Raw genomic sequence first — 21198 nt, 5'->3', positions numbered from 1 at the left:
AAACAGGAAAAGAATAAAATATTCAAACCCATGGTTTAAAGATGTTGACAATGTCCTTTCAAGGATTGATCTTCCAAACATTTATTCTGTGACGCCAGTTCCCACAAACCAATATGACGCAAGTCAAACTCCAGGTTTATTTAATAACAGTGAGGCAGGAAAGAGGTAACTATCTGAGCAAGTTTTATTTTTGTCTAACTGATGGCTCTATCATGATGAAAAGGTTCTACATGTTAACTAAGTTTCAGTTGATACAGATGTTGTTTATATAATACCATTAATCCCCTAAGAAAGAAATATATAAAAATACGAAGTCAAAATCATATCAATCATATGAAACAAACGTATTTTTCGCATGATTTTCTAAGTTTAAACTAAAATACCAGCCATTCAAATAAATGAAATTTCTAAGAGAACTGTGCTGATAAATCGGATTTAATTGGAACTCCTTTGGGGCATCTAGTGTTTGCCTTAATCTCAAATAGGATTCGGAAATTTTGGAGTTGAAATAGAAATTCTGGAATTACAGTGATCTCAGTTGAAATCTATTATTGGGTTAATGGGGAAAATTGGAAGAAATCTTTTAGCCATATGAAAGACACATAAGCCACAGAGACAGAATATTGCCAGGAAACTCTAAAAGCAAATAAAGTAGATTGTGTAGATATAGTTAGAATTTCATGAAAGCAAGGTTTCATTTCTGGGGTCAGTCCAATTAAACTGAATAGTTCTAATATTTACATTCTGAAATTACCACTGAGATCAAATGTTCTATAAAAAATATACTTTTATCTGAGGGGTTATATCCTCTAATCTGGAAAATAATACAAAATGACATATCTAGCCATATAATGAGTTCCTTTGACATAAAAAAAAAGAGAGAGAGATTATTTCTTTTGTAACAAAGTCATTTGACTTTACAGTAACTGTAATATTTGATATTATAGTAACTCTCCCTTTTATTCATTCTTTTAAATACAAATGTGGGTCTGTGTCATCTTACACATTGATTCTAGATGAGAAGAAAGAAACACAAGTTGATCAGGCCCATCAAGAAGATACTAGTGTTGTGACAGAATTGAAAGTCTCTTTAAGGAAATATTTGCTCAAAAGTTTCGGGGAAGGGATCTCAAAATGGGCTGAGAGGAGGAATCAAAGGCAAAATACAACACTTAGAGGATTGTTTTTCTGATTAAGTTTTCTTGGAGTGAGAAGGAGAGAGAGGCTGTTTTTAATATTAATGCTCTTTTAAACCACTAGTAAATTGAGCTTAGCACATGGAAATATATTAATGAAATCAAGAGTGAATAGAAGAAGTGGTAGAGAGAAGTTACCACTACCTTATATTATATTTTGAAAATAGTCAAATGAGTGCCTGAGCTTAGGGCAATATAATATTTATGACTCCACCTTATATTTACCAAAAGTTGTGTAGGTCCTAAAGTAATCGTAAAGGGATACACAAGAATCTTAAAGACTGGAAAGAGCAGCTCTAAAAGTAACACCAAAATTTAATCATGTATATTTTTTTCTTCCAGTTTTATTGAGGTATAATTGACATTCAGTATTGTATAAGTGTAAGGTGTACAGCATAATGATTTGACTTACATACATCATGAAATGATTATCACAAGTGTAGTGAACATCCGTCATTTAAAAATGATAGGAAATTAAAGAAACTAAATTTTTCCTTGTGATGAGAACTCTTAGGATTTACTCTCTTAACTTTTATGTGTGACATACACCAGTGTTAATAATATTTGTCATGCTGTACATGACAGCCCTAGTACTTACCTTAGAACTGGAAGTTTGCACTTTTTGACTGCCTTCACCCCACTCCCCCACCCCCACCACCGTGTGCCTCGGTAACCACAAATCTGGTCTCTTTTTCTATGAGTTTGTTTGTTTTGAAGTACAATTGACCTACGACATTATGTTAGCTCCTGTTGTGCAACTTAGTGATTCTATAGTTCTGTACCTTTCAAACTGATCACCATGATAAGTGTATTTATGATATGTCACCATCCAAAGATATTATATGGTTATTGACTACATTCCCCACACTGTATATTTTATAGCCGTGACTCATTTATTTTATAACTGGGAGCTTGTACCACTTAATCTCCCTCACCTATTTCTTTCCTCCCCTCAACCCCCTCCCCTCAGGCAACCACCTGTTTGTTCTCTGTACTTATAACTGTTTCTGTTTTGTTATAATTATGCATTTGTTATCAAGATTCCACATGTAAGTGAAATCAGACAGTATTTCTCTGTCTGACTTACCTCACTTAGCATAATACCTTCTAGGTCCATCTCTGTTGTCATAAATGGCAAGATTTCATTTTTTATGGCTGAGTAATATTCATCTATATATATACATACACCACATCTTCTTTATCCATTTGTCTGTTGATGAGCACTTGGTTGCTTCCATATTTTGGCTATTGAAATAATGCTGATATTAACATAGGGGTGCATATATCTTTTCTAATTAACATTTTCAGTTTCTTTAGATAAATACCTTGGAATGAAATTCCTGGATCATATGGTAGTTCTATTTTTAATATTTTGAGGAATTTTCATACTGTTTTCCCTAGTGTCTCCACGAATTTACATTCCCACCAACAGTGTATAAGTGTTCCCTTTTCTCCACATCTTTACCAACACTTGTTATTTTGGATAATAGCCATTCTGACAGGTGTAAGGTGATACCTCATTGTGGTTTTGATTTACATTTCCCTGATGATTAGTGATATTGTGCATTTTTTCATGTGCCTGTTGGTCATCTATATGTCTTCTTTGGAAAAATGCCTATTCAGCTCCTCTGCCTATTTTTTAATCAGGGTGTTTATTTTTATTTTTTGATGTTGAGTTGTATGAGTTTTTATTTTGTGTATCTTGGATATTAACCCCTTATTGGATATATCGCTGGCAAATATCTTCTCTCATTCAGTAGGTGGTCTTTTGGTTTTGTTGATAATTTCCTTTGTTGTGTAAAAGCTTTTTAGTTTGCTGTAGTCCCCTTTGTTTGCTTTTGCTTTTGTTTTCCTTGCCTGAGGAGTCATATCCAAACAAACATTACTAACAGTGATATCAAAGAGATTACTGCCTGTGTTTTCTTCCAAGAGTTTTAAGATATCAGGTCTTATATTTAAGTATTGAATCCATTTTGAACTTATTTTTGTGCATGGTGTGAGAGAATAATCCAGTTTTGTTCTTTTACGTGTAGCTGTCCAGTTTTCCCAACAGCATTCAATCATATTTTAACTTTTTTTTAGTGATCAATCTATATTTCCAATTTGATAGAAGAAGCACCAGACTAGGAGTCATAATATAATAACCTAGTTCTCTTTTTCTGCTAATTAACTCTATCATCTTGAGCCTGTTTTTCAGCTTATCTGGAACGTGTGTATTTAATGAAATTGGACTAGATAATCCCAGACAACCCCTGGAAAACTTAGAGTCTATACCTTACATAATATGGATTATTGAAATGGTGAAAACTGGAGGCGGGGTGGGGGGGGCAAGAGTGTGGGTGCAATAGAAGCTGGGTTAGAAAAGGGTAGATACAGGACCTGAAATTGGAATTGAGATCGGAATTAGGAAAGGAGGGCTGCAGTGGTATGAATGTGACTGGGAATTGCCAAGAGTTTAGGATGGTAGGTAACAAAGACATAGTCAAGAAGTGGAAATGAAAAGTCAGTAAGAATGAACGTAGAGCAGACGTCCAAAGGCTGTATTTGAAATGCATATCCTGGGGTAAAGCAGTTTTCAATGGCCCAGGTGCCCAGTGCTGGTCCAACATATTAAGGTTTGTTTCTGGAACCATCTAAACCGAGAATATTATGTCAGATTTTTCCAGTTGGAAAAGAGACTGGATTTAGCATTGGGATGCTTTGTAATCCTGCAGGCCTAAGAAACCTTTTGTTTTTTCTAAACCTGATTAAATAGCCCCATTAACAGGGTCCAGAAACATATGGATGTCTAGAGATTTATCTTAGTTCAAATTGGAATAACCTACATTTATCAAAGAGTTCTGTTTATTGTAAGAGCTCTGATGATTAAGTTATATGAGTTTTTTAAATTATATGTAGACAAAATATTCATGCAAAGCTCATAATGAAAGAAAATAAATACTAAATCATTAAAAAAGGAACACATTACAGAAACATACTTTTTTATAAAGAATCCTATTACAAATGAATTTATTATGGAAGGATAACAGGGCACCTTCTCAACAATTTGGATCAGACTTGAACAGTTGATAGCTTTCCTTGTACCACCTGCCACTAAAGGATCTGGGGCTGGTCCCCTCCCATGCAGCATTAATAAGGAAAATTTTCTTAGGTTTCCTTTCTTTAGGTGGATGATTCTTTTTCTTTGATCACAAAATTCCAGTGAACTTCTCATTATTGTTTATTTTACTCATAGTCTTTTAAAATGTGTATATTATTTTTTTATTCATTTAACTTGTCAAGGGTTTCCTATGAAAAGGATTAAGCTAAGAAGTCACATTCTTGCCTCATGCCTCATTTACAGAGTTCTTCTATTCAAGTTGGCTCCAAGAGAGGTACAGGGTATTTGTTTCCCCTAAGAAAACAAAAAGAGATCTACAGAATGCAATTGTTTCAACACTTATAAGTATTACATTTATTTTATATACTGTAACATATATAAACTTGCAAAAGAAAATAAAACTGTATTAAAATTTTATTGACATTTAATTAAACTTTAATAAAACTTGGAAAAAACTTGGAAAAGATTACTTTAATGTAATAACATTTTTGTATTCAAATTCTAAAAAGGCCCCAGTCAATTTCTTTATTCCCATTTCATAATTATTATAGTTAACTGACAAACAAATTATAAGGGATTATAAATTGATAGAAATAGAAAATGCTACTTGTATATAAATCTATTCCTTCCTCTTTTTTTGTGCTTTTTTTGTTATACATATTATGTTTGTATATCTTACAAAACCAACAATACATTGTTATAATTCTTTATATAATTTTATATCTTTCAAAGAAGCTAAGAGGAAAACGAGGAGGAAAAGTATTTAGAGTTCATTATATTAAAATTTTTATTTATCACATCTGGTTTTCTTTATTTCTTCTGGTGGATTTAACTTATCACCTGGGTCATAAAAGCAGTTTCCTTAGTGGGAGCTACACAGCTCTCTGTTCTTAAGGCCTCCCCTATGCCTGGACAGAAGCATTGTTCTTCTCCTTTTGAGCAACCAATTCTCTTGGGGTGACACCTGTGTTCTATGAATGGAATGTTTGGTGGCCGTGGTAGCCCTTGATCTTCTCAGCTTGCCTCTCATGGTGTGGAATCTTTGCCCTAAACATGAGCTGGTACTAGGGTGGATTGGGGCAGAGTGTTCTCAGGCTGCCATGTCTAGAGTAGGGCTTCTTCAATAATGGGTCTGGATGGAGGAGGGGAGCCCCAGACATCTCAACTGCACTTGCCTGGAATAGAGAGCTTCTGCAACACGGAACTGCAAGAGGTGGGAGGGGATGATAAATGCTGGTGGCCAGGTTGGAACAGTAGCCCTACCTGGGAACTGGGGAGAGAGGGAGCTCTGTCGTCTTGGTGGTACCTGCCATGAGTGTAGCTTCCTGAGCTAGGGTGGGGGAAGAATGGAGGAGGCAGTGACTCAGGTGTCAGAGACTCAGACTATTCACACAAGATGTAGTAAATTTTCCTCAGTAACTATTTCTCCATTCGCTAAAGTCCTTTAGGACAATTTCCAGAGACTTTGAATGGTTGTTTTCACCAATTATTTTTGTTTCACTGAGGGGAGGGTCCGTGGAGCTCCTCACACTGCCATTCTGGAAATCATCTTCTATCATTATATTTCGTCATTCTATCAAGTGACTTATGATAGAGTATAGTTGTTTCATGTTTTTAAAATTTCATTCTGACATTCTGTCTTTTTATCGGTGTATTTAGGGACATGAACATACCATACAATAAACATCTTCAAATTTAGGTCTGGCATTTCTTTTGGTTTGGTTGATTCCTCTTATTATCCTTACTCTGGTCCCCCTTTCTGTCTCCTTCTGAGTTATTTGAATAGTTTTAAATTATTTAAATCTCTCTTCCTCTTTATGTCTTTGTATAATTCTTTTAGTGATTGTTCTAGAGATTAGTTATGTACTTGTCTTTTCACTTCTACTTAGAAAGAATATTTTACCACTTCTAGTGGAGACAGAAACCTTAGCACAATATGTGTTGCTTTATTTCTCCCTTTGTGTTGTACTTGTATATTACCACTACATACACTGAAATTCCATCAGACAATGTTATAATTTTGCATTCAACCATCAGATGTATTTTAAAGAACTGAAGTAGAGATGAAGAGTCTATTATATTTACCCAGGTGCTTACCATTTCTGCTGTTCTTCCCTCATTCCTAATAATGCAAGTTTACTTCCGGTGTTCTTCTGAAATTTTTCTTTTAGTGATTCTTTGAGTACAGGTCTGCTGGCAACAACTTCTTTTAGTTTCATTTCATCTGAAAGTATTTTTATTTCCCCTTCATCCCTAAAAGATATTTTCACTAGATACAGAAATCTAAGATTTCAGCACTTTAAATTTTTTGTTTCACTCATTCTGTCATCAGTTATTTCTGAAATAAAACTTGAAGCCAGCCTTCAAATTGTTATTCCCCCAAAATCAATGCATTATTTTTTTTCTCGCTGCTTTGAAAAAGTTTCTTCTTTGTCTCTGATTTCCAGCACTTTTATAACAACTGATGGGGATAGATTTCTTTGGTGTATTCTGTTTGGGGTTAATGAGTTTCTTGAATCCATAAGTTTATGTCTTTCATAAAACTGGGGAAGTGTTCATCTAATATTTATTCAAATATTTTTTCTGTACTAAGTTTCTCCTCTCCTTCTAGGGCCATTTGATATTGTTCCATATGTTCCTTAAGCTCTGTGCATTTTTTTTCTAATATGTTTTGTCTCTGCTGTTTATATTAGGTCATTTCTATTAATCAGTCTTCACGTTTGCTTACTGTTTTCTCTGTCATATCCACTCTGCTATTAAGCACATCCAGTGAGGGTTTGTTTTTAAGTTATAAAATTTCCATTTCATTGTTTTTTTATATATTCTGTTCATTTTCTGAGCTTTTCTAGCTTTCTGTTCATTTTAAGAGTGATCACTTTTACTTGTTGTAACATTTTTTTAATAGCTGCTTTAAAGTCTTTGTCAATTCCAACATTTGTGTCATGTCATTGGCAAACATTGATTGTTGTATCATGTGCTTGTTGATATTTTCCTTGTTCTTTGTGTGCAAAGTACTTTTTAAATGTGTCTTGGACATTTTAATATTGTGCTATGAGACTCTTATATCTTCTAAAACCTCTAGATAATGTTGATACTTTTAATAGATAACAAATTTGGCTTTAAGCCATACGTTCCACCCACCCATCCATCCATCTCTGGATTGTGTTTTTAATATTTTGTTTTCTATTTCCAGAGTGTGATGCACACTGAGATAGTCTGGGAACTGTCTGGTTGTCTGTCTCTCGGTTTAGTTTCCAAGTGTTTTGTCTACTTCTTAGGACAGATCCATGCACGCATATCTTGGTGGTTGGGGATGGTGTGAGGGGTCACCCGAAAAGTTTGTAAATAACTTTAAAGATTTTCTGTCTCAAGTTATTCTCTTTCTGTGATCTCCGTAGTATCTTCCAATTCCCTGCAAGTCCCCTTGTAAGTCCTCCAGTTATAATTCTGGGACTTTATTTACCCTGTACTACTGCACATTTCCTTTGTCTTTCATTTAATAATAATAATTTTTAAAACATGTTTTGACCTTTTCTTCGGATGGAGTATAAGTATAGAAGTACTAGCCATTAGAGTCAACCTTTCCTTCCAGGCAATGTTATAAAGGTGATTTAGTACCAAAAGCAGACTCAATAGAGGACCCATTAATAGAGAACCCATTATGCCATGACACAGAGCATAATAACACATGAGTTGAATCTGAATCATTTTTAGAAAGCTGTTACCATTTAATATGCAAATTATGTATGAAAAAGAAGTTCCTGTAAGACATCTGACTTGGAGCAGCAGTGAGTCATTTTTAAAAAAAACATTAGATATGAAAAAATATACACCACCACATTCTTATACCATATTGCTTAAAGAAATACAACTCAAGATTTCAATGAATTTTAAGTTCAAAATTAGGCATGATAAATTAAACTGCATTTACAAGGAATTAATGAAAAAGAGAGCAAAGCAAAATAACTTAGTCCCACAGTCATTATTTTGGCTAGATTTTTACATTATTTTGTGCTGTGTCAACAATGTTGATGACTGTAAATTATGCACAGATCCCAAGATATGAAAGGATCAAGCACTCCCATTCCAGACTATCTGCGGTGCCAAAATACCATGTAGAAATAATCTCTGAGCTCAAAAAAATTCCACTTTGATATTCAATATATAATCTTTCTTGATAAACCTTGTAAAGGGTATAGTTTTTATATCAAATGGTAAAAGTGGCTTGCTTTAATTAGGGGCATTCTTTCACAGTGTTTTGGCAAGCTGCCTGCTATGTATGTGTGTACGCAGTTATGAGATCAGCAAAAGAAAGAGAACTCCTTTGATAATATAAATCCATTGCTCCCCCATAAGATCACTTTTTGTGGGATCTAGGCTCTATCCAAGCCAATGTTCAATTAACACTAATATGGAAACTGGCTTCTATCGTCGTTGCAACTCAGTCCGTAGAGTGTGCAATAATAACCTAGAACAGAATTTTGGTGACCGAGGCAAAGCCAAATGCCAAGCCTGAATTATGATAGTTCTGCAGACAAGCCCTCTCACATTACCGCAAACGTTATGTGGATGATAGCTGGAGTGTTTTTAATTATGACTCACATCATTTCATCTCCTTGAGTTATCTTCTCTGAACATCAAGTGGATATTCATATGGTATGTACATTTATGATTGTTGTGACCATCCTGCCCTTCCTTGGTAGGATAATCTCGGGTTTGTGTCTTACTTAAGGGTTTTTAGCATGCTTTCTGAATTTTAAGGAGTTTAAGCAATATAGTAGACACAGCATTTGGGATTTTGGTTTCTCCTTAAAAGGCAGTCTGTTCCTTTGAAATGTGTTACTTATGCCTGTACTTGATACTGGAAAATCTCAGAGTCAGGATCTAACTTAAAATGTATTTGAGAGACTGACATAGTTACGCTTAAATTAAATCTGATACTTAAAAGAGAATCTACATATAGAGAAATTTGGTCCATGACTTGCTGTATTGTAAGGTAGGGGTGTGTGGGTGTGTGTGTGATAGATTTTACATAGCTAGAGAATAGTGTTATACTTAAGGTAGGTTGAGACGGCTTACTCTATACCCAGGAGTTATAATCATGTTCCAAATCAGCTATGAGGCTTTTGTTTTAAAAAAAGACAACGTTTTATTAATCAAATGTCTGCTTAAAGGGTCCAAATTTATTTCATATATATAATCTTTCATGTTAAGATAAGCATAAGTTCTGGTGGCAGTCAAGTATATATGCTTGGTTATAGCAACATAATTGTTCATATTTGTTTCAAGGCTGAGTGTTGGATCTTTTATAAATAGTATTTTTTGTGGTTAGCTAATATTTTGTTATAGATCTAGCCTGTTGTGTTTTTTCCACTAGAGTGCTTGTATCTTTTGCTCACTTAATCTTCCTATCTTTGTCCTAAAGCTTTATAATTTTTACTCCTTTTACTCCATCTTTCCACATCTTTTGAATGATTCTGCATATAACCACTGAGACCAGCATCTAAAAAAGTAGGCCCTTTCATCTCTATTTGAAATCTCAGTGTGCCAACCTAAGAACTAATGTAACTGTAGTAAAATTGGTGTTCAAACTGTCAAAATCATAGGTCATCAGAAACAAGTTACACAGGATTCTATCCAGATGGGTCTGTGTCAAAATATTTAGCTGGACTGTGTGGATAAAATGATTCATATTTTCCTCAATGGTTATTTTCAAAATGATTGACTGATCGGCTAAGCAATATACTAAATCAGACTTACGTATATGAGATATACATACGCATATCAACATTTATTACATACTTTCATATTATAATATATTCATATAAATGGAAGGCCATGCTATTCTGAAATAATTTTAGCTATGAAATAAAGCTGTGTGGTACACTATGGTTACAGATCTATGTACAGTAAACTACTGGATTTGATATGGTTATCAATATTGTCCTAAAACAGTGATGATAATTTATGATTTCTATTCAATAGTTATGAAAATAAGAGTTTAATACTAGGTATCATCTTAGATATGTGGTCATGGAGAATCCTGGTTTCTTTCAGCATCAATTTGATGTGGTGTCAAATGCATAGCCAAACTGTAGCAGTCTTTCTAAAGCTCAAGATTTCACGGTAACTCAAAACGTAATTAAATCATAATATTGTTACCGTAAACTAATGAGGCATTAATTACAAACAAAACCCAATAATTGGCATGCTTCACATGCCCCTTAGTCCTTTACTTACTGCCTAAAAGTAACTGATGTAGTGAGCTGCCTTTGTGTTGTTTCAGGATTTCCAAAAGTATTATTGAAACTCTGGCTCATGTGGTGTATGTCTTTTGTGAGGAACTGAATATAAAAATCATGTGATATACACTACCAAACGTAAAATAGATAGCTAGTGGGAAGCAGCCACATAGCACAGGGAGATCAGCTCTGTGCTTTGTGACCACCTAGAGGGGTGCGGTAGGGAGGGTAGGAGGGAGGGAGGCACAAGAGGGAAGAGATATGGGGACATATGTATATGTATAACTGATTCACTTTGTTATAAAGCAGAAACTAACACACCATTGTAAAGCAATTATACTCCAATAAAGATGTTAAAAAAAAATCATGTGAAGCTATTTGTAAATATAGTTGTTCATATAATTAATTACTTATAAAAATAAGATTTTGTGGCAAAACTTTTAGTTACTATTGTACTGACGGCATACATTGTCACTATCTTCAACCATATCTTCATAATAACAAGGAATCACACTGAGAGAAATATTTTATATCCCAACCATGGCAATTATTGTTATTGATAATTTTCTCTATTGATATACTCCAAACTATCTGGATAATCAGAAGCAGTTAAACTATTTTCAATGGTACACATATGTATTTTTATTTAATTACCAACAAATCCCTGACTTTAATTTAGAAGAGTTCAGTTTTACAAAAGATGTTTTCCTTAAGGTTGTGTGAAAATCAAAGCTTATTTTGACTTAGATTAAATGACCATGTATTCTGTGTTTCTTGACACACACAACAAAACTTAATTTCATAAAACACACTAAAAATAGAGTATGATGTTCTTATGCCAACTTCCCATTCCCCTTCACTTCTATGTATCACAAATTTTTCCTCCTTGCCAGATGTGCTGGAAATTATCAGTCCTTGTCCCAAGCGTCTTTTTAATATTTTCACGTAGTCCTCAAGCTCTGATAAAGCAATTGCTTAAAGTGAGTTTGTATGCATATGCTTACTCAGGAGTTGGAAAGACATATTAATACAAAGGAAAACCTCAATGTTTGAGTTTTAAATTTCAGTATGATGTCAATTCCTGGATGCCTGTTTTACTTGTTAATCATAGAAGTATGTGTTAACTCAGCTCATCTCTCATTTGACTATTTTTCAGTTAATCTGTATTGCTAGCCATATTGCAGGTAAGGCGATAAAATTATTTCCACTCTCTTTAGTGAGAATAATTACTTTTTGATGTGGTCAAATTGAATTTCTATTCCCCAGTAAACATAAACAGGGTGACCATGATACCATACATGACATCACGAAACAATACCGCTACCTCAAGTTTGGTATTTTCTGGCCACTAATGAGCAAACTATACTTAAAAAAGTTGGAGCATGTGCTGAATTTTCCACAAAGGTGCATTTCATAGGCATGTTTGTGTTGACTTGAACTACGAAAGCCTACCCCTTCGTGTCATATCCTAAGGGATGCAAAAATGGGAGGATGGAGGTACACTCAGTTACCATTCTAATTTTTAACATTGACCATAGAATCCTTTTTCCTGGAGAGAAGGTTGAAGAAAACAAAAGATAAGTAGAGACAATGAAACAGATGCATGTTCTTGATACAGGACATCACTAAAGTTGTTGATGAGACTGCAGGATTGAGAGCTACAAAGACTATGGAAATAGGAGTTGGGAAGATCTGATGTTGATGATAGGAAGAAAATGGTAAAGGAGTCCTACTGTTACTTCAATCTAAGACATGAGCCTTGAAATGTGTACTTCAATCTAAGACATGAGCCTTGAAATGTGTACTGTTCTCTGTGTCATGTGATCTTTGATTCTCAAGGTAGCATAGCTACAGTGGTTAATTTACAAATTCTAAGGCCAGACTTACTAACTCACTGACGGTGGGCATAATATGCAACTTTCTCTGTGTTGGTTTTATCATCTGTAAAACTGGGATGGAAACAATAGTACCTAATCTATAAACTTGTTTGGGAGATTAAATTAGATAAAATGTGCAGAGCACTTCGAATAGTGTCAGGAAGTGAGGCATCACTGTGTAATTGATTGATTCTTACTTGTTAAAAGCACAAAGCTTTGGGGAAAACTTTTGTTTTGACTCCAGGTATTTTGGAATCCATGCTATGATCATGTAATGTGTCAGATAGGGGACAGCATGTTGACAATCTTTTTATAATAGATAATCATAAACTTGAAAATACCTATAGTGGGACTTCCCTGGTGGCGCAGTGATTAAGAATCCGCCTGCCAATGCCGGGGACACAGGTTCGATCCCTGGTCCGGGAAGATCCCACATGCCACAGAACAACTAAGCCTGTGCACCACAACCACTGAGCCTGCGCTCTAGAGACCACGCGCTGCAACTACTGAACCCTGTGCGTTCTAGGGCCTGCGCTCTGCAACTACTGAAGTCGCATGCCTACAGCCCCGTGCTCCGCAACAAGAGAAGCCACCGCAATGAAAAACCTGCGCACCGCAACAAAGAATAGCCCCCGTTCGCCGCAACTAGAGAAAGCCCGCGTGCAGCAATGAAGACCCAACGCAGCCAAAAAAAAAAAAAAAAAAAAAAAAAAAAAAATACCTATAGTTATTTCTGAATTTGTTTTACAAATTTCAGTTTTGATTCATCAGCAAAATACTACTTTAGTACTATTACTACTAATCATAATAACAAATCATTATAAAATCAGTGGTGCTTAGCACTGATTGCTTAGCAGTTTGGGGGGAAAATTCTGATAAAAGCCATGGGTTTTTTTTTTTTTTTAGCAAAAAGGACACTGAAAATATGTAATATATATGCCTATTTTTTAAAATTTTTTTATTTTAGAAGTTTCTTTGAACCCACTGAATTATATCCTTGTACCTCAGGCTAAGAAGCTCTGAATAGAGATTAACTCGTGAGATATTTGGATACATAATTACACTTGTTTGCTTCAGCCAAGTTCAACTCCTTGACAGAAATAATACCTGATTACAATTGTATTATTAGAAAATGCTCAAGTAATATAGAATATGTTATTTTTAAGATGTGAAATTGTAAGATCACTGATGATGGAGATACTCTCTGGGTGTAATATCAGCTGTTTTAATGTTAAACATACAGATTTGAAAAAAGAGAAGCTACTTAGAATGTATCCATATTCTCTAAAGCCAAGCACAAGAAATAGCTTTCACACATTGATGCATCAGGCTGATGAGCCAGAACTCATGTAACCTTAGATCTAACCACTGATTACATTCTCCGACGCACTCCTGGCTCCAGAATGCTGCCTTAGAGACCACCATGTCTCCCCAGTGACTTGGCATATCTGTAAAAGGATAAAAGACTGGAGTAGAAAGCTGAGACAAGGAGGTGTTATTCTCTCCTGTTCTCATAATGTAGCCAATAAGTTTAGATTGCTTTCACAGAATTGCAAGACTAACTGGATCCACCAGAAAAAAAAAAGAAATTCTACTGGGCTTCTTAGGGAAAAAAAGTAAAGAAAATCAGGAGTATCTGAGTAAATTAAGGATGAATAAACTGCCCACTTTTCGGCTAAAATATGGTTAACGCCAGTGCTTTGTAATCTCCAGTTACTTCTCAAGTCAAAATCACCTTTCCTCAGATTAGAGACAATAAATGAGTCTGTGCCAATCATTCTAGTTTGTATACGGTAATTATGCCTCTTACCCCAGTACTGCTTACTAATACAGGCCGAGTACACGGTGTGCATATGCAACGCCACACATGAACTACTGAAGACTTTGCAGAAATAGTGAAACGCCAGGTTCCATTTCAAGGAAGCCAGAAGGGTTTTCTCATAAGTGAAGTTTTCAAACAGGCCGCAGAACACTTGGCACATGATTTTTCTGATTATAACAGGCTATATCCAAAGCTAAAAGAAAAATAATCCTGAAATTCAATGTTGATTAATAAGGTAGTACAACAGAGTGAGATTACCAGATAACTTTTTACTCAGTGGAATTCTATTTTCCTATCTTGGACTATTCAGTTTACCTCTTTCCTGTATGATTTAGTAATCTTCCTAGGATACATTAAGAGAATAATCATTTATAAGAGTTTAAGAAAATAATTTATCAAATATCTAGCACTGATTATTATCCAAAATGCCAATTCTATTATTTTGGCCATAAACCGTGAGCTACAAATACATGAATAGAATTCAACTTCTTTTCTCCTCCTTTGGCATTATGTGTCACATCAGGTAAATTGCCACGTCCGAGACTGAATTTCAGATGAATCACAACTGTGTCTCCAGCTAAGCTTGGGGATTGTATTATGCTGATGGATATTTCCCTTCCATGGATGGCAGTCACTTAATTAGAGGGGGTGCTGGGTATGGAGTTTGCCCTCATATTCTGAGGTCAGTATTTTTTTTAAAAGTCTAAAACTTGTTGATGCCACCTTTTCTGCTTGCACTGTGATTTTAGTTGGTGCAATACCCGTCATGGTTTTCAAACTTTTTAAAAAGATAACCATTGCTATACATGAAAGTTATACTTTCAGTATGTACAAGAGAGAAGAGAAGAACAGATCTAGTTGAAGCGTTAGATACTGGACGGAGAATCCTACCTTTTGGCTCCACCTCCATCTCCTTCCAAGTTCTTGAGGGGCTGAAAACAGCTAACAGATAATTATCTTCTTTTCTTACTGTAACCTAAAGTGACAGAAGCAGAGGGTTTTCCCCCATTCACTCACTGAAAGAGTAAAAGCCTTTAACTGTTCAGACAGAATAGCTAATAAGCTGTCATTCACTTTCTGTCACATAAATGCTGTCTCCTGGTGTTTTACCTGTAATACATTCCTAAAAGTTTCCTCAGCAGCCCGAGTCTAAAGCGCACACTGGAACTCACATCAAAACACAGCTTACACACCAAGTGAGCAGATTCTATGATTTACACATCAGAAAACCCTGTGTGTAGGCAAGAAGGAAAGCAAACAAATTCTGTTTTCACTCATCTGCACGTTATATTACCCTAACTTTTACCGTTTCCAAATAATATGCAGATGGAAAATTAGGCAACTGTTAGTGCTGTTGTAATGGCAGGCGAAAACAGTTAAGGGATTCATTTTTCTTCCAAGAAAATCATACTTTGCAAATCCGTCTGAATTACAGCCAAAGGATTACTTTGTATCTGGCTGTAACAAACTCTCCTTCTACCCGTCTTGAATGTGAAAAGAAACCAGCTTATTGTACTAAAAAGTACCATGCCCTCCAGGGTCAGCTACAATTGCCCAGCTTTGAAACTGGCACCGCAGGTCGTGTTTTTATAGGCGATAGGTGAACCCAGGACGAGTTTGTGGTTCCTGCTTTTAAACTTCCTGTGTGAGCAGTTTCTAAATGAGCCTGAGAGCTTTAAGGTTCAGGTCTTTATGGGCCTTCCTGTGGGCACCATTATTTATTGGATTTTTGAAAACAAGAAGGTACTCTGTTCTCCAGGATGAAGAAAAGGCTCTCATAGGAAATGATAGAGGCAGTGTTATAATTTATGACACCTCTGTCTCCCCAAGGAAGTCCTCCTGAGAGCCTAACAAGGCACTCGGATTACAATGATGAGCAAGGATAGGACAACTGAAATAAGGTGAATCACCTGAGTCTTCAGCTCGTATTGTGGACACATAGGTCCCGGTGATAGGACTGTTCCAGGCAGGAGTAGATTCATGAAACTCACAAGTACCTCTTTCTGCCCACCTCTGACACCTAAAAAGCTGTTAGAATCATGTCGCAGTACTATATGCCTATATGTGTATGTGCACGTGTCAGCATTCATTGCTAGCTCCTGTTCACTAAATGTACACTTAGTACATTTTCCAGTATTAATGAAGGTGAGGAGTCATAGAATTTTGAAAGATGCTTTCCAAAGTCTGAATCAGTTAAGGGAAACACTTAGTGGGACTTGGAAACAAGAAAGATAAACGAGCCTACAACATTTCCATGTTGTCAGCTCGGGAGTTGAGGACAGGTCTAAAAATGGTGCTATCGCCAGGAAGGAAGCCTAGTAATAAATAGCTTTAATTGTCATGTTACATGAGAAAATGTAAAGTTAGGGTAATTATCCCTGAGGGAGTCACCTAATGAAATCGTGAGCCATGGCATCTCCAACCAGACGATTGCTCCTTAAAGGACACAGCTATTTGGCCCCTCTTATGGGGAAGTTGTAGGGATGTGGGAAACTTAAGTGCTTTTTTCCTTTCTGTATAAAAGTGGTTTAAGCTACACATTTTGACTTGGCAGACAAGGTTCATGATGTTGATTTTAGATTTACTTCGGGGGAAATAATAAGAATCAGTGCATTCACCAGTGGATACAAGAATTCTTCCAGATTATTTAAAGCTATGAGAGGGCTCATAGCTTACGGCTGGAAAGAGCTTAGAGTTTTAAAAACTCATTTCCAGCATAGTCACAGCTATCAGCTATCAGTGCTTCCTGGTTTTTTTTTTTTTTTTTTTTTTTTGAAACAGGGATTGAACCCAACCTTTTTATATTTTCAAGCTTCACTAAAAGGTATTGTGGAGTTTGATTAAGGAGACCTATAGAAGTTGCCAATCAGATATTCGTCTTAATGGAGATACTTAGGCTTGCTTGCTTTCCAGTAACTTATCTGTAACATACACACATAAATGGACAAGTCGAGAAATAGAATAACACCAACCCCCAGAAGGACTTACAATACCTTCTTCCAGTCACTTAGACGACCTCCTCCCCCAATCCCATCTAGATTCCCAGTACTATAGATTAGTTTCATCAGTTTTAAATTTTATATAAATGGAATCATAAGAGCTATATTTTTTATATTTGACATCTGTTGTGCTACATTTTGTGGATGAGATTCTTTTATGTTGTTGCACTTAACACTAGTTCGTTTAATTTTATTATTGGAAATTATTCCATTGAATGAATATGCCACAGTTCTTTTATCCAATTCTACTGTTGATGGATTTGGGGTTATTTTCAGTCAAGGTTAGTATGAACAATGCTGCTATAGAGTTTCGTATACACGGTTTTTGGTAATCATATATATACATTTCTCTCGAGTCTCCATTAAAATTGGAAATCTAAGTAACAGGGATTATGTATATTTAGCCTTAGTAGGCACTGCCAAACAGTCTTTCAACATGGATATAAAACTCGCACTCCTAATGTGAGAGAGCTCCAGTTTCTCCATATCCTTGCCAACCCTTGGTATCTTGGCTCTTTTAGCCTTTCTGATTGCTGTGCAGTATAATTCTGGGGGCTTTGTTTTTGTTTCTGTTGTTTTTTCCGAGAAGAAGACCACCTTTGCTGCTTGTGTGGACAGACATCCAGTGTGGGCGGAGCAGGAAGGGCAGGGGCCTTTCCTTGACAATAGAGGTGCCCTCGGCACATGTGGGCCACGTTGCCAAGGAGAGGCATCTTCCTGCAGCAGGTGCAGGGTCGGTCCATCCAGCAGGTTGCTTCATGCTACAGGGGTGAGTAGGGCCTGGATGAGGTAAAAGCCACTCAGTGGTTGAGCAGTTAACCTAGGGAGGCCATGCCAAGGTCAGATACACACAAGAGATGCCCTGAGAAGAAGGTGAGGTTTTGGAAGGTGTGGAAGATGTTCCCAAACTGAGCATTGAATAGGACCTAGGTGATGCAACTCGGCTCCTGCTGTTCCTTCTTCCAGGCACACAGCACCTGCCTGGACTTCACATCCTGGATGGTCTACCTATGCTCCAGCAGTCCCATGAATGCAACTTCAGGGTCTGTGAGCATAGGTCCTGTTCTGTGTTGCGTTGATGATGTGGATCTCGTATTCCAGCTTGGGCATGATGGCACCACTGCACCAGTCGTCCTGGGGCATGAAATCTTCCAGGTTACTGTTGAGGTGTTCTCCAAAGTAAAGCATGCAGAGGCCATCCCATTCCATCAGACCAGGAAGTCCAACAGGTTTCCCTGTGGAAGGATCCTTACCTTTCCAGGCAGGTGATATGGTCCCACTGGACTAAGCCCTTTTCATTGAGTTTTCTGCAGTACTGTGCTGGTTGGTGAAAAAAGCTGGACTTGTCCACTTGGAGGATAACCTCATTGAAGGGTTGACCAATCAAGACCCACCATATGATACATCTCCATGTCCACGAAGCTGAAGGGGCTGTTGGTGATGAGGAACAGCTGTTTCCCATGGGCCACCAGGTGGCTCAGGATAGCAATATTCACTTTTGGGATGTACTTCTCTAGGTCCCCACTCAATCCACTGGTATATGAGGTCATGTCTTGTGTGGCATCTTGAATGACCTCCATCACATCCTTGTATTGGTACACTTGGTCAAACTCCAGATCATGAGCCAGGAAGTGGTCTACCATGCAGAACAGTGACATCTCTGGCAGTAGAAGATGTCCATGAAATGTATGATGGAGGGAACTTTGCTGTAGAAACTGCCCACCTGGTACAGGGGGTATGCTGGGTGCCCCCAAACAGGTGGATCACTTCCTCATCCTGCAGAGTTGGAGGACCCTAGAGGCATTCCCCAGTTGCATATAACGGAAGGCATCAGTCTTCATCTGAATACTCTTCTGAATGTCATAGTGGAGTCCCCAAAGGCAAACTTGAGGTTGTAGTCATACTTCTGAATCCCCTCTGAGCACTTGTACCGCTCAATCAGGATGTCATGTGCAGCACTGTAGATCGCTAGGTGCAATGCAGCTGTGTTCTGGGCCAGCATCTCGTCATAGTGGGAGCTATAGACCTTGACATCACTCATGTTGATCTCATTACTGGCATAGACAGCTGCCAGGTTCAGGGACTGCTGACCTTGCTGGGTGACGGGGGTTCAGGAGGCCCTGCACCAGTTTCCGTATGTCCCGGTAAGAGCTTACAGGTGTGCTCTGAGCTTGTCTCCTTGAGTGGCGGCAAAGCATGCACTACCCTGATCCCAAAGCCAACAAAAGTGCCTCCCTGTTTGCTGTCAAGACACCTCCAATCTGCTGTTACACTACCCCAGTATTGCCCATTAGCTCACCAGTAAACCCTGGATGCTTCCAGTGACTCCTGATAGCAATGCTATCACCAGTTCTGATGCCGCCAGGTCACCTGCTACCATAGTCGGTGCCTCCTAAAAGGGAGAGTTTTTTTTTTTCCTCAGGAAGACATTGGGTAACAAAATAATTATTTTTTGCTTCAATTATTATTTTTTTCTTTTTTAAAATTGAGATAGCCTTGACATATAACAGTGTTAGTTTCAAGTATACAACATAATGACTTGACATGTGTTTACTATCCTGTGAAAAGATCAGCACAGTATATAGTTAGCACCCATCACATACAGTTAACCCCCCTCACCTATTTTGCCCCCCCCCCAACTCCCTTACCCTCTGGTAACCACTACTTTGTTCTCTGTATCTATGAATATATTTCTGTTTTATTTTATTTATTAGTTGGTTTTATTGTTGCTGTTGTTTTAGATTCCACATATGAGTAAAATCATACAGTATTTATTTGTCTTTCTCCAGCTGACTTATTTCACTTAACATACTATCTTCAAGGTCCATCCATGATGTCACAAACAGTAGGATTTCATTTTTTTATGGCGGAGTAGTATTCCATTGTGTTTGTGTGTGTGTGTGTGTGTGTGTATATATATATATATATATATATATGTATATGTATATATGTATATGTACGTGTATATACAGTATATATGTGTGTGTATACACATATAAAATGTCACATCTTCTTTATCCATTCAACCATCAATATACTTAGGTTGTTTCCATATATTGGCTATTGCAAATAATGCTGTAATGAACACAGGGGTGCATTTATCTTTTAGAATTAGTGTTTTTGTCTTCTTCAGATAAATAGAAGTGGAATAGCTAGGTCATACGGTGGTTTTGTTCTTAAATGTTTTTAAGACTCTACATACTGTTTTCCATACTGGTTGCGTCAATTTACATTCCCATTAACAGTGCACATCTTCTACATTCTCACCAGTATATATTACCTCTTGTCCTTTTGATGGTAGCCATTCTAACAGATGTGAGGTGATACCTCATTGTGGTTTTGATTTGCATTTCCTTGATTAGCAGTACTGAGTACCTTTTACCTACCTGTTGGCCATTTGTATGTTTTCTTTGGAAAAATGTCTCTTCAGATCCTCTACCCATTTTAAAATCAGATTGTTGGATTTTTAATATTGAGTTTTATTAATTTTTTATTTATTTTGTATATTAACCCCTTAATAGATACATGACTTGCAAATATCTTCTCCCATTTAGTAGGTTGCATTTCCATTTTGATGATGGTTTCCTTTGCTGTACAGAGGCTTTTTACTTTGATATAGTCCCACTTATTTATTTTTGATTTTGTTTCCCTTGCCTTTGGAGTCAGATCCACAAAAGCCTTCTAATACCAATGTCAGTGAGGTTACCAAGTACATTTTCTTCTAGGAATTTTATGGTTCCAGGTCTTACATTCAAGTCTTTAATCTAGTTTAATTTTTGCACATGGCATAAGATAGTGGTCAAATTTTATTCTTTTGCATGTGGCTGTCCAGTTTTCCCAGAACCATTTATTGAAAAGACTATTTCTACATTGTATATTCTTGGCTTTTCATAATAAATTTATCATCCATGTATGTGTGGGTTTATGTATGGTCTCTAGATTGTGTTCCATTCATCTATGTG

At 36.7% G+C, this 21198-nt stretch overlaps 1 pseudogene; it reads right to left on the bottom strand.

The window, feature by feature from the left end:
• Positions 1-17667: 17667 nt before the first annotated feature.
• On the bottom strand, positions 17668-19616 carry LOC118900556 (annotated as a pseudogene).
• Positions 19617-21198: the final 1582 nt, after the last annotated feature.

The sequence above is a fragment of the Balaenoptera musculus genome, chromosome 9 (genome assembly GCF_009873245.2).
Source record: "Balaenoptera musculus isolate JJ_BM4_2016_0621 chromosome 9, mBalMus1.pri.v3, whole genome shotgun sequence".
In the NCBI taxonomy this organism is placed as follows: domain Eukaryota; kingdom Metazoa; phylum Chordata; class Mammalia; order Artiodactyla; family Balaenopteridae; genus Balaenoptera; species Balaenoptera musculus.
This window is presented reverse-complemented; position numbering and strand designations above follow the sequence as displayed.